The 11124-nt window shown below is 39.9% G+C and overlaps 1 long non-coding RNA gene across 1 annotated transcript; it reads left to right on the forward strand.

Moving 5' to 3' along the window:
• Nucleotides 1–3441: 3441 nt before the first annotated feature.
• On the forward strand, nt 3442–10740 carry LOC149450789 (uncharacterized). Its single transcript, XR_016315195.1, has 3 exons — nt 3442–3527; nt 4429–4604; nt 10534–10740. It is a non-coding gene; the product is annotated as an uncharacterized LOC149450789 (long non-coding RNA).
• Nucleotides 10741–11124: the final 384 nt, after the last annotated feature.

The raw sequence follows: 11124 nt of genomic DNA on the forward strand, positions 1-11124 counted from the left end.
TGTGGTTTTGTCACTTGTTTTCAGATTGCGATGTCATGTTTAGACTATTTCCTTCTCTAGCCTTTACTGCATGGCTGCATTATTTTAATTGCATCCTGATCATCAACATGTGGGCAAAACAGATATGTGGCTCACCACATGAAACGTAGAGGCAGCGATGAGGAGGAGTGATGGTGGTCCTAGGCTGTTCAAAAGAAAGCCATTTCCTTGCAGCCCATGAGAAGTTATTAGTGTTAATAATCAGGCACAGCACAATGTACTGTATATGAAACAATCCCTAGGCATTCATTGTGTAGCTTCTGGCTAACATATGAGGTCAAAGAAACGTCCCATACTTCGGTTTACAGGCATTAGAATCCAGCAGAAAATAACAATGTAAAATACTTACAGCTGTTACTTACAGGTCCAACAATTGTTCCTTCAAACCTTTGAACCTCCCCTGCTCCAGGACCAATCCGAAGAGGAAACCATGCTGTCTGGAGTAGATAATGTCAATCATGTTTAGTCTTCAGTACAGCATAGATATGTTGAACAAGGGAGCTCTACTCAATTAGCACTAGGGGGTAGTTACAAGTTCAAGTGATAACAATTAAGCCCAAGAGAAAAAAGAACATACACACGCACATACCAGTAAAAACTACAAATAATTTGCTAAGCTGTGTACAGATTTCTGCAGTCAGCAATTGCCTTCATTAGCCAAACGTCAAATAGGAGCTGATGAATTTCACCTATCTTATTATTTAAGATGGCAGAGTTTAAAGCTGATGTTCAGCATTACATCAAGAGAGTGTAGTGAACAGGGCTATCCTGCTCTATCCCAGTACAGAGTTCTTCCCAGTTCTTCTAGAGCTACAATGTAAAGTGTATCTAAACCCAAAAACAAAAATGTCATATATTGCAGCTTACTAGTCCTTAAATGTGGTATCTACATTAATTTAAATGCTTTCAGGCTTTTTTTCTTGCATTTAAATGTGTTCATCCCGCCAAGACACTTCTCTTACTGTAATAACACAACCGTGTGTTGTTAGTGTTGTCACCCAAGGATGATTTGGATATGTCTCCAAAACATGGGGGGAAGTGTGTAGTTCACAGAGGAGAAATTGGTAGGGCTGGCAATACTTCTTGAGATTTCAGTGCAGCAGAGAAAAAAGAAGCTCGCTGAATTTCTGGTAGGATCAGGAGTTACATCTTTCCACTTTTCAAAACGTACAACAGACCAAAAGGGATCAAACAAAAGAAGTTTATTGTTCTGGTTTACATACAAGACACAATATTTGCTTCTGAACTTCACATTCTTAAGATGGCCATAGATGGATTTTTTCCTTGATCAGCCAATGGGCTGTTCAGTAAAAGGTTTTACTGCATGGATCAATTGAATTTAAACCTACATTTTATATTATCAAATTTTGCTCATTGGCTTACCTTTTTTCCGCCTATATCCACTTATTACTCCTCTTCCAACTCCCTCCTCATTGGATTACCTTTACATAGGCTATCCCCTCTTCAGTCCATCATGAATGTTGCTGCGGGACTCATCCACCTTAAGAAACATTCAGTGTCTGCTGTCCTTCTCTGCCAATATCTCCATTGGCTTCTGCTCTCCTAACGAATAAAATTCAAAATACTAACCACAACCTACAATGCCATCCACAACTTAGTCTCAAAATACCAACAAAATGGTTCTCTTGGCACTTCTTAAGACCTCCTGCTCTCTAGCTCCCTTTTCACCTTCTCCTAAGAAGTCTCCAGAACTTCTCCTGAGCCTCTCCCATCTTCTGGAACTCCATATTCCAATCTGTTCAACTATCTACTACTCTATCCACCTTTAGGCGATCCCCAAAAACCCATCTCTTTAGAGAAGCCTAGCCTGCCCCACCTAACAACTGAACTTTTTTTTTCTCCATTAGCTCATGCCCTGATTCCTCTTGTTTTGAATCATATTGTAATTGTACTGCATGACTCCATTTTTTTAAGCGCTGTGCAAACTGTTGGAGTTATATAAATCCTGTATAATAGTAATAATTCACAAAAAAATATTAATTTTTTGTATGTATGTGTCTAAAGGGTATGTGTATAAAGGGTTTCAATGACAAATTACCCATTTGATCTTAAAAATTAACAGTTGCATATTGAAGTGACATCTAAATACTGTAGGTATATGTGTGTTGTGATGAAAAAATACTGTAAGATAGCATAATGAACAGAATTAAAATACCTAACACAGACAAAGAATTGATGCTGCAAAGCAATATCCACTAATTTATTACAGGTATTTATACAGTGCAGACAATTTATATCAGTCCCTGCCCTCATGGAACCTACAATCCCTATCACGCATACATACACAAGGGCACATCAATCTACTAGCATGTCTTTGAAGTGTGAGAGGAAATCAGAGTACTCCATACAAGCACAGGGAGAACATACAAACTCCATGCAGATAGTGGCTTGGTTGCAGCTCAAACTGTTTACCCTACTGCTGCAAGGCAGTAGTGCTAACCACTAAGCTATTACACTGCCCTGCTTGAACTCTACAGATGTTCAATGCAGCAATAAAAGCTCAAAAAGACTGTTATCACGTTAGAGACTCGGTGAGGCAAAAAGAGTTGAGGAAATGAACTTGTCCTAAAGCTCTTCACATGAAACACACTGGCTCAATGGTTAGTAGTGACCATGCAGCACTCTGCTCTGGGCTTCAACTGCCAGTAGATATATAGGGGTTGATTTACTAAAGGCAAATAGACTGTGCACTTTGGATATACAGTGGTAACAAATGTTAATCTCTCTGTGTATTTAGTCCTTATAAACTCCAGCAGAATCTGCCCCCATGACCAGAGGGATCCTAGCACCCTCCCCTCTTTCCAATACTGTGCTATGTATTTCCCCCCCAAAAACATTACAGAAGTATTTCACTCCCTCCATTGCCTGAATTACACATCAAATAATAAGATGGGGAATCATGTAGGAAAGCCACATTTATTTTTCTCTGGAAAACAAGTACAAGGCTATGCTTGTAAATAATAAAATAGTTGTATCTGGCAATGTCTCCAAGTAGCATAGCATCTCAATCACTGTGTGCATTTAATCAATAGACAGCAAAAATCATTGCGGCCTATGAGAGTATATACCAGCAATGATGTATATTACAGGACAAATATTGTGAATCACGCCTCTATTTGTGACACTGAAAGAAAAGTGTAATAGTGTATAGAGCCTAATAATTCCTTTTTTGGTGTGTGCTTTATAAGAAGCGTGTTAATCAGTTCTACCTGATGGCCTATTTTAGAATATATATTTGCCACTTAAAGGAATACAATAACTGCAAATTTCTTCTAGATGGAGAGGTGATTTGTCCTACTCATAAGCGAATTCCCAATGCTTTGTACATATTAAATGTGGTGTTTGGTTTTCACTAACATGGTTTTTGACTCCTTTTTTTTAGGAGAGTAATATACATTTTCTGTGTGTCATTCAAAAGACAACTATTCTGACCCACCAAAGAGGACGGAAACGGTGGCACAAATAAGGTAATCATGAATGGTATAGGTACAGCATTCTAAAATGATTCCTTTTATTTTTATAATAATTACTTTTATACAGCAGAGACAATAGTATCAAATTTAAAGAGATACAGCGCTGGGTTTATCATGCTGGGCCAGGCAAATGTGAATTATAACAACCTCTGAATTAGTCCTCTATAACTTTTGACTTGACCCATGTGACGTGATTAGCACTGTTAAAATTAAAGAGCAAGTCCACTTTTGGTGAGAAAAAAACATTCCCCTCTGAGTTCTCTATGTACATTGCAGGGATTTTAAACTTTGTTGCAGATTCCTACCTTTTGTTATTCTGAAGAAATAGCTGTTTGTTTGTGTCTATGTGCAGAGTGAATCTGGGAGTGATTTTCCCTAGGTTCACACCTAAGCGTTTCCTGCAGCTCTTTGCGTTTTGCAGAAATGAAGTACAGTCCATTTAACATGATTTCCTATGGGACATGTTACCATCTGCACATTTTCACCCGGTGCATTTTTTGGAAAGGGTCATGGACTTTTTTGAATGCAACAATTTGCATTTTTGGTTCTATAGACTTCAATTGAAACGCTGCAGAAAGCACGTAGTGCATTTTTGCTGCATTTTTATGCATTTTTGCTGTGTTTTTGATGTGTTTTGTGTTTTAAAACTGCCTAGCAACAATAAAAATAAAGAAAAATGAAAAAGAAAAACACAAAATGCGGCAAATACGCGTCACAAACACAGGTGAAAAATGCAATGCAGAAACGGCATTGCATACGTGTGAACCTAGCCTGAATCGTGCTCAATCAGCTGCTGTACTTGCAGTGCTCTAATGAGGAAAGTGGCAGGGTCTGCATCCGTTTAGATGTGATTTCTGTTTGCGAGTATCTCACTAAAATTACATTTTTGTTGCAGGTGATGCCTGATTTGTATCTTAGTGCAGACTTCTGGGAAAATCAGTAAGCCAATCGCACAATCAGGAAATGACATTTCTGGGGGCATTCCGAACACCATCTGTGTACAGAACATCTCCAGGTCAAATTGCATGAATTTTACAGAAAATGATAGCAGCTGCAGACTGAAAAGGAAAGGTAATTTTTAATAACATTTAATTACAATATGACATGTGTCACAATTGTATATGATATATTTTTTTTCCCACAAAAGTGGAGTTACCCTTTAAAGTATAACTAAAGGTAAAGCTTTTTTTTTTTTTTTGGATAGAGTGGAGAATGATTAGAACACATGTGAAGGTGCACTGTTCAAGTATTTTGACAACCAGGGGTGCTGTAATTAAATAGTATTTAAAACTCAACCCCAGGAAAATTTTAAATTACCCCTGCAGTGGGGCTGTGCCTACACTGCAATGGTTAATTGCTCATTTTGTCTAGGGGAGAGAAAACATTTTTACTTACCTGATCCTCTCCTCCCCAGCAGTTGGGGCTCCCCCATACTCCGGTGATGGCATCATCACGTCAAGTGCACGGCTAAGGACCCTGCTTTGGTATTGAGGTTGTCAAGATCCTAGATCAGTGCAGTGTGGGGGAGAAGATGCTGTGGGGAATGGTCTAGTGATGGAGAAGAGCAGAGGATTGGGTAAGTAAATCTTCTTTTATTGCTCCACTGGAGATCAACGATCAATTAACTCTTGTGGTGCTGATGCAGCCCCACAGCAAGGGTTAATTTTTTAGTTGCCTGGAACTGGGCTTTAAATATTGTAACCTATTAGCAAACCCCCTTCCCCACCTCAAAATGCCACAATCCACTTACATGCTACACCTGGCATCCACACAGCAGAGGGAAAGCTGAGAATCCCACAATGCAGAAATGCCTTCGCATGGAATCCCAGGAGGAAGATGGGTGTACAGTAAAAATAATTTTTAACTTATGTCTAATCGTTGGAGGAGAGCAGGCTGAGTTGCATAGCTAAAGAAGTGACCACACTGTGCTCTTCTGCCTAGTGTGATCAGTTTTTACAAGGAAAGCAGAGAGACTGGCAGGAACACCAGGGATTTCACACAAAGGAAGTAATACAAAGAGAACAAGATACTTTTTCATACACACATGGTGCAGTAGGCACATATCAGGAATATGAAATATTGGGTTTGCATACTATTTAAGTTTAGGGGTTAGGCTAGCATGATGTTACAATGAGGGGAAGGCTGAAAGGACACCTTCAGTAAAAACTACAGTATATTAGTTCATCCAGCTTAGTCCTCAATATTAAGCTACCTGGAAACCCCTCACCAAGCTGGCTTCCTACCTCAGCATGGTAAGTATGGCCTCCTTGGGCAGAAATCTTCATTGGTACCAGCCATACCTGCACAGTGAGTCTTTACTAACCTGTATAGAGATATGCTCTGAGACTAGAGACGCTTGGAGTAAATGTCTATTGATTAAAAATCCAATGTAAAAAAGTGGAAACAATTAATGCATGCTTTTGCAACTTCATAATTACAAGCATACCTGTATAGTCCAATGCAATAAATTTGTCAGGAAATTTTGGTTGATGAATAGATTGCAACTACAATATGTAACACCCTCAAGGTTATCTAGGTCTGTTGTTTTTGTTAGATACAGGCTGAGTAGCTGCCTGGGATGAGTCAGCCTGGGAGTGAGGTAGTGAGTTAACTTCAGGACAGGATGGGAGGTTCTACAGCTGAGGGCTTCTGGAGCCCTCCTACCCTTCCAGGAACTAGCAGAACTTTCTGCAAGAGGGGTGGAGGAGAGGAGGAGGCCCAGATCTGCATGACTGAGGGCCATTGGCCAATCCACTAGCAGTAGGCTGGGCATGGTCACCAGGGCAACCCTCAAATATGACAGAGCCTGGGGAGCAGGGGGAGGCGAGCCTACCTACAGGCAGGATACTGAAAAGGAGAATCTCCACTGCCCAAGGTCTCTTAATGAGGACATCCTGAGCAGCAGGGAAGGAGCCAGCCCAGCGAAAGTCTTGAAAGCAGCTACCAACCCACCATGCTGACAGGACAGGACAGTGTGAGTACTCCTTTACCCCTTTTTCCAGAAAAGGGTAGAGGGAGGTCAGGTGCAATACCTAACTAGTCCTGATCTGCTTACCTGCAAGCTTCTGGGACCTCTTGCTCAGGGATACCCTTAGTACAGCTGGTCAAAGAGGAGGATTCATCTGGGGTCTGAGGAGGTACACCAAAAAGGGAATACAGCGCTTCTTAATGGGACAGTGCTATATTTTTTTCTAGTCCACATTTTTGTACATAGTTGCTAAGTAGTTCGTCCTCAAGTTCTACAGTTCTTTGGGCATCCCATATACCCCTAGACCCCATCCAAGTTGCTAATCCCTTAACCTCTCTGGCGGTATGATTATTTTAGATTTGTGGTGCTGAAAGAGGTACCATTTTTTTGCATGGAAATATGTATTTTTTTTATTGTAGGCCTGAAATCTGTCCGAACAAGAGTCTAGTAAACATTCCGGATATGATAAAACTTGAAACACAAAATCATAAATTATAATTTAATAGATAATCATAAAAAATAATAATATAATAATTATAAATTTAATTAAATAATATAATCAAACCAAAAACACTTACATTTGAAATATAGTGCCAAGTTCGGACATCACTGAGCAAAGTCGCAGAATCGTTTTCAGTGTCTGATGACGAATTTCCCCACGAATCATTATCACTCAATTCTGCAAGTGGTTCTGATTTACTATCGCTGTTCTCTAGTCGGTCTAAAACCGCTTTTGACCTAAAGGGACGGTTTTTGGACGCCATGGACTTTTCTAAATTTCCAGGCAGAAAGAACAGTCAAAATGCAGGCAGGGGACAGGACAAAGCAGTAGGGACAAAATGTATGTGAAATGCATTGAAACAGCAATGTTTTACTTTGTAATAATAATTTTTAAAAAAATGTCCCGACGTCACAGGGACCGGAACACGGAAGCCAGATGCCGGAATCGGCCGGAGGAGATGTCCAGGGACGCTGCAGGGGACACATCGCGGGAGTGAAGGACAAGGTAAGCTCTGCAGGGACTCCCTATGCAGCGCTGCATGGTAAGCCCAAGTGTAGCTCAGGGTTACCGCTTTTGGTACTGAAACTCTACCCCGAGCTACACTCGGGAATACCGCTAGGGAGGTTAATAAAAAACACAAAAAAAACCGCTAAAGGGCTGTTTTATTGACTCTGAATGGTGAAATGTGGAAAATCCGTGTTGCCTGGCCATGCAAAGCTTAGGGGGACCCAATCAAATCTCAGTGGCCCCTATGGGGGTAGTGCTACAAATATAACATCATTATTTTCACACTGGATGTCACCAAGCCAATGATTTGCTGGCAGAGCCTTCTGATAACCTCTGTGCCCTTCTCTACACATCATGGAGTAGGAAGTCACTGGAATCTCTGTGTGTGTGGCAAATGAAGAAAAGAAAAAAAGGGTTATCAGCTCTGCAGCTCTGTCTATTACTACATAGATACCAACATGTATCAAAGCTTGTCGTGCACAATACTGTCTAGGAGGACTATGGGAAAAAAAATTCTCATGTTGCTTCTATGACAAATCTTTTTTTTTTAATAAAACTTAATTAGAAATACCAGAGAATATTAATTAAGATGATTGAAAATACATCTAAATTTCAGAAATGTTACAGACCAGCCACAAAGTACAGTATACATGTGGCTTAAAAGAAAGCAGCACTTTCTTAAATCAGAACTACAGCCAAAAACAGTAGGATAAAGACAATAGCTAATTAACAAAGAAAATAAAATGTGTCTTTGCTGCAATATGCACCTTCACTGCAGAGCTGTTTCTCACAGTACTTCTTTTCTGCCACTAAGGTGTCCGTTTATGAACCAGTGGTAATAGATCACTGCTCAGTTCTCCGGCATTCTCGGAGAACACGGTTCTGCTGTGAATGCAGTTTATGAAGCAGTGTAGATCAGTTCTCCAAACGAAGGGAGAACAGTCTACAAACACTGGAAAACGGCTGATTTTACTATAATCTCGCGAGATTACAGTAAGAGATCAGTTTACTAAACAGAGGTAAATTATCGCTGCTTAGTTTGCGGTCCCTCCGATTCTCCAGCTCTGCAAGTGTCAGGACGTACAGGGGACGGAACCAGTGGGAGATTCAAAAATGTCAACATTTTACATACACATAATACACTAAAATCTGATAGTATTACATTACTGTATCAAACCATTTCACATACATTTTGTCCCGAGTGCTTTGTCCTGTGCCCTGCCTGCATTTTTACCGTTCTTTCTGCCTGGAAACTTGAGAATGTCCATGGCATCCAAAAAGCGTCCCTTTAGGTCAAAAGTGGTTTTAGACCAGCTTGAGAACAGCGATAGTAAATTAGAACCCCTTGCAGAATTGAGTGATAATGATTTGTGGGGAAATTCATCATCACACACTGAAAACGATTCTGCAACTTTGCTCAGTGATGTGCGAACTAGCGCTCTATTTCAAATTTTAGTGTTTTTGGTTTGATTACATTATTGAATTAAATTTATTATATTATTATTTTTTAGGATTATTTATTATATTATAATTTATGATTTAGTGTTTCAGATTTTATCATACCCGGGATGTTTACTAGACTCTTGTTCGGACAGATTTCAGTGAGTTATTCCTAAGAATTATAGGCCTACAATAAAAAGCAAAATATTTCCATTGAAAACAATGTACCGCTTTGAGCACAGAAATACTGACATAATCAGACCGCTAGGAAGGTTAAATACACTAACACTTTGAAGCCAAACTCCAGCTAATATTTTATAAGCAGTTATATCTTCTCATGTGACAACACTGAAGAAATGACACTTTGCTACAATGTAAAGTAGTGAGTGTACAGCTTGTATAACAGTGTAAATTTGCTGTCCCCTCAAAATAACTCAACACACAGACATTAATGTCTAAACAGCTGGCAACAAAAGTGAGTACACCCCTAAGTGTACTGAAGCAGAGCATGATCCCCTCCCTTCGGAGACTGGGCCGCAGGGTAGTATTCCAACATGATAACAACCCCAAACACATCTCCAAGATGACCATTGCCTTGCTAAAGAAGCTGAGGGTAACGGTGATGGACTGGCCAAGCATGTCTCCAGACCTAAACCCTATTGAACATCTGTGGGGCATCCTCAAATGGAAGGTGGAGAAGCGCAAGGTCTCTAACATCCACCAGCTCCGTGATGTCGTCATGGAGGAGTGGAAGAGGACTCCAGTGGCAACCTGTGAAGCTCTGGTGAACTCCATCCCCAAGAGGGTTAAGGCAGTGCTGGAAACTAATGGTGGCCACACAAAATATTGACACTTTGGGCCCAATTTGGACATTTTCACTTAGGAGTGTACTCACTTTTGTTGCCAGCGGTTTAGACATTAATGGCTGTGTGTTGACTTATTATGAGGGGAGAGCAAATTTACACTGTTATACAAGCTGTACACTCACTACTTTACATTGTAGCAAAGTGTCATTTCTTCAGTGTTGTCACATGAAAAGATAGAATAAAATATTTACAAAAATGTGAGGGGTGTACTCACTTCTGTGAGATACTGTATATCTCCAAATTGCAACAACTGTCAAAATTCAAACCATAATTATCACTGTGTTTATAAGAACAATTTAAAACTAATCACATTGTTTAAGCCTGGTGGGCTAGTTGCCTTCAGGGAGCGAAGTGATGGTAGCATCTTCTCTTTCAATATAGAGCAGTAAATCTGTGAAGTCATGATACCATCAATGAAATGCAGCTCCCCGACACCAGCAATGCGCATGCTGCCCCACAGAAGGACACTGCCACCACCAGGTTTCACTGTACACACCATGTATTTTTCTTTGTACTCCTCACCTTTGCAACACCATACAATTTTAAAGCCATCGGTTACAAAAACATTTATCTTGGTCTCATCACTCCAGAGTACAGAGTCCCAGTAGTCTTCAGGGTTTAATACTGATTTCATGTGTGTCTTTTATATCTGCCTAGATTTCAGCTTTAAATTATACTGTTTAACTGCTATACAATTCATTTTCTGATTTTTAACAGGTATCACCTAATGAATTTTAAGAGAAGAAATACAATCATGCTGAACATTTAAGAAAACAGAGAACAGAAGAACATTGGCTGCATGTCCCCCTTTCCCACTGAATAACTTTGCCTTAATGTAATTTAATGCTATTAAAAATTGCCTGTTAATTTTAGTTTGCAGCCAAGTAAGCTGCCATAAAAATAAATAAATTTCTCTTCCTTGCAGCCATGGCAAAGGTACACTTTGTATAGATTTGCCATTACCCTGCTTCTGTGATTGACTTACTGCTTTTCTCAGAAGTCTCAACTTAGCTTGAAACCAAATAACAAGCATTCCCTGCAATAAGAATATCATCTTTGGTGACATGCGTTTAAAATGTTTATAGTGGAACTAAACCTTTCTATTTCTTACATCCAAGAAACGTACCATCTTACCCTCTACTTTAATTGGCAATTGCAGTGGTGCTGTATGTGTGACCAGCTATGATATTAGCCTTTTGAGGGCTTGAAAGTTTGGCTGAGAGATGACATGAGCAGTCTAGCAACTGTGACAGATACCACCATAGGCATGTCTTGAATGTAACTGTTTTGGGAAACACTTTAAGTACC

This window comes from Staurois parvus, unplaced genomic scaffold (genome assembly GCF_062004578.1).
Source record: "Staurois parvus isolate SC_StPar_1 unplaced genomic scaffold, SC_StPar_1.0 ptg000562l, whole genome shotgun sequence".
In the NCBI taxonomy this organism is placed as follows: domain Eukaryota; kingdom Metazoa; phylum Chordata; class Amphibia; order Anura; family Ranidae; genus Staurois; species Staurois parvus.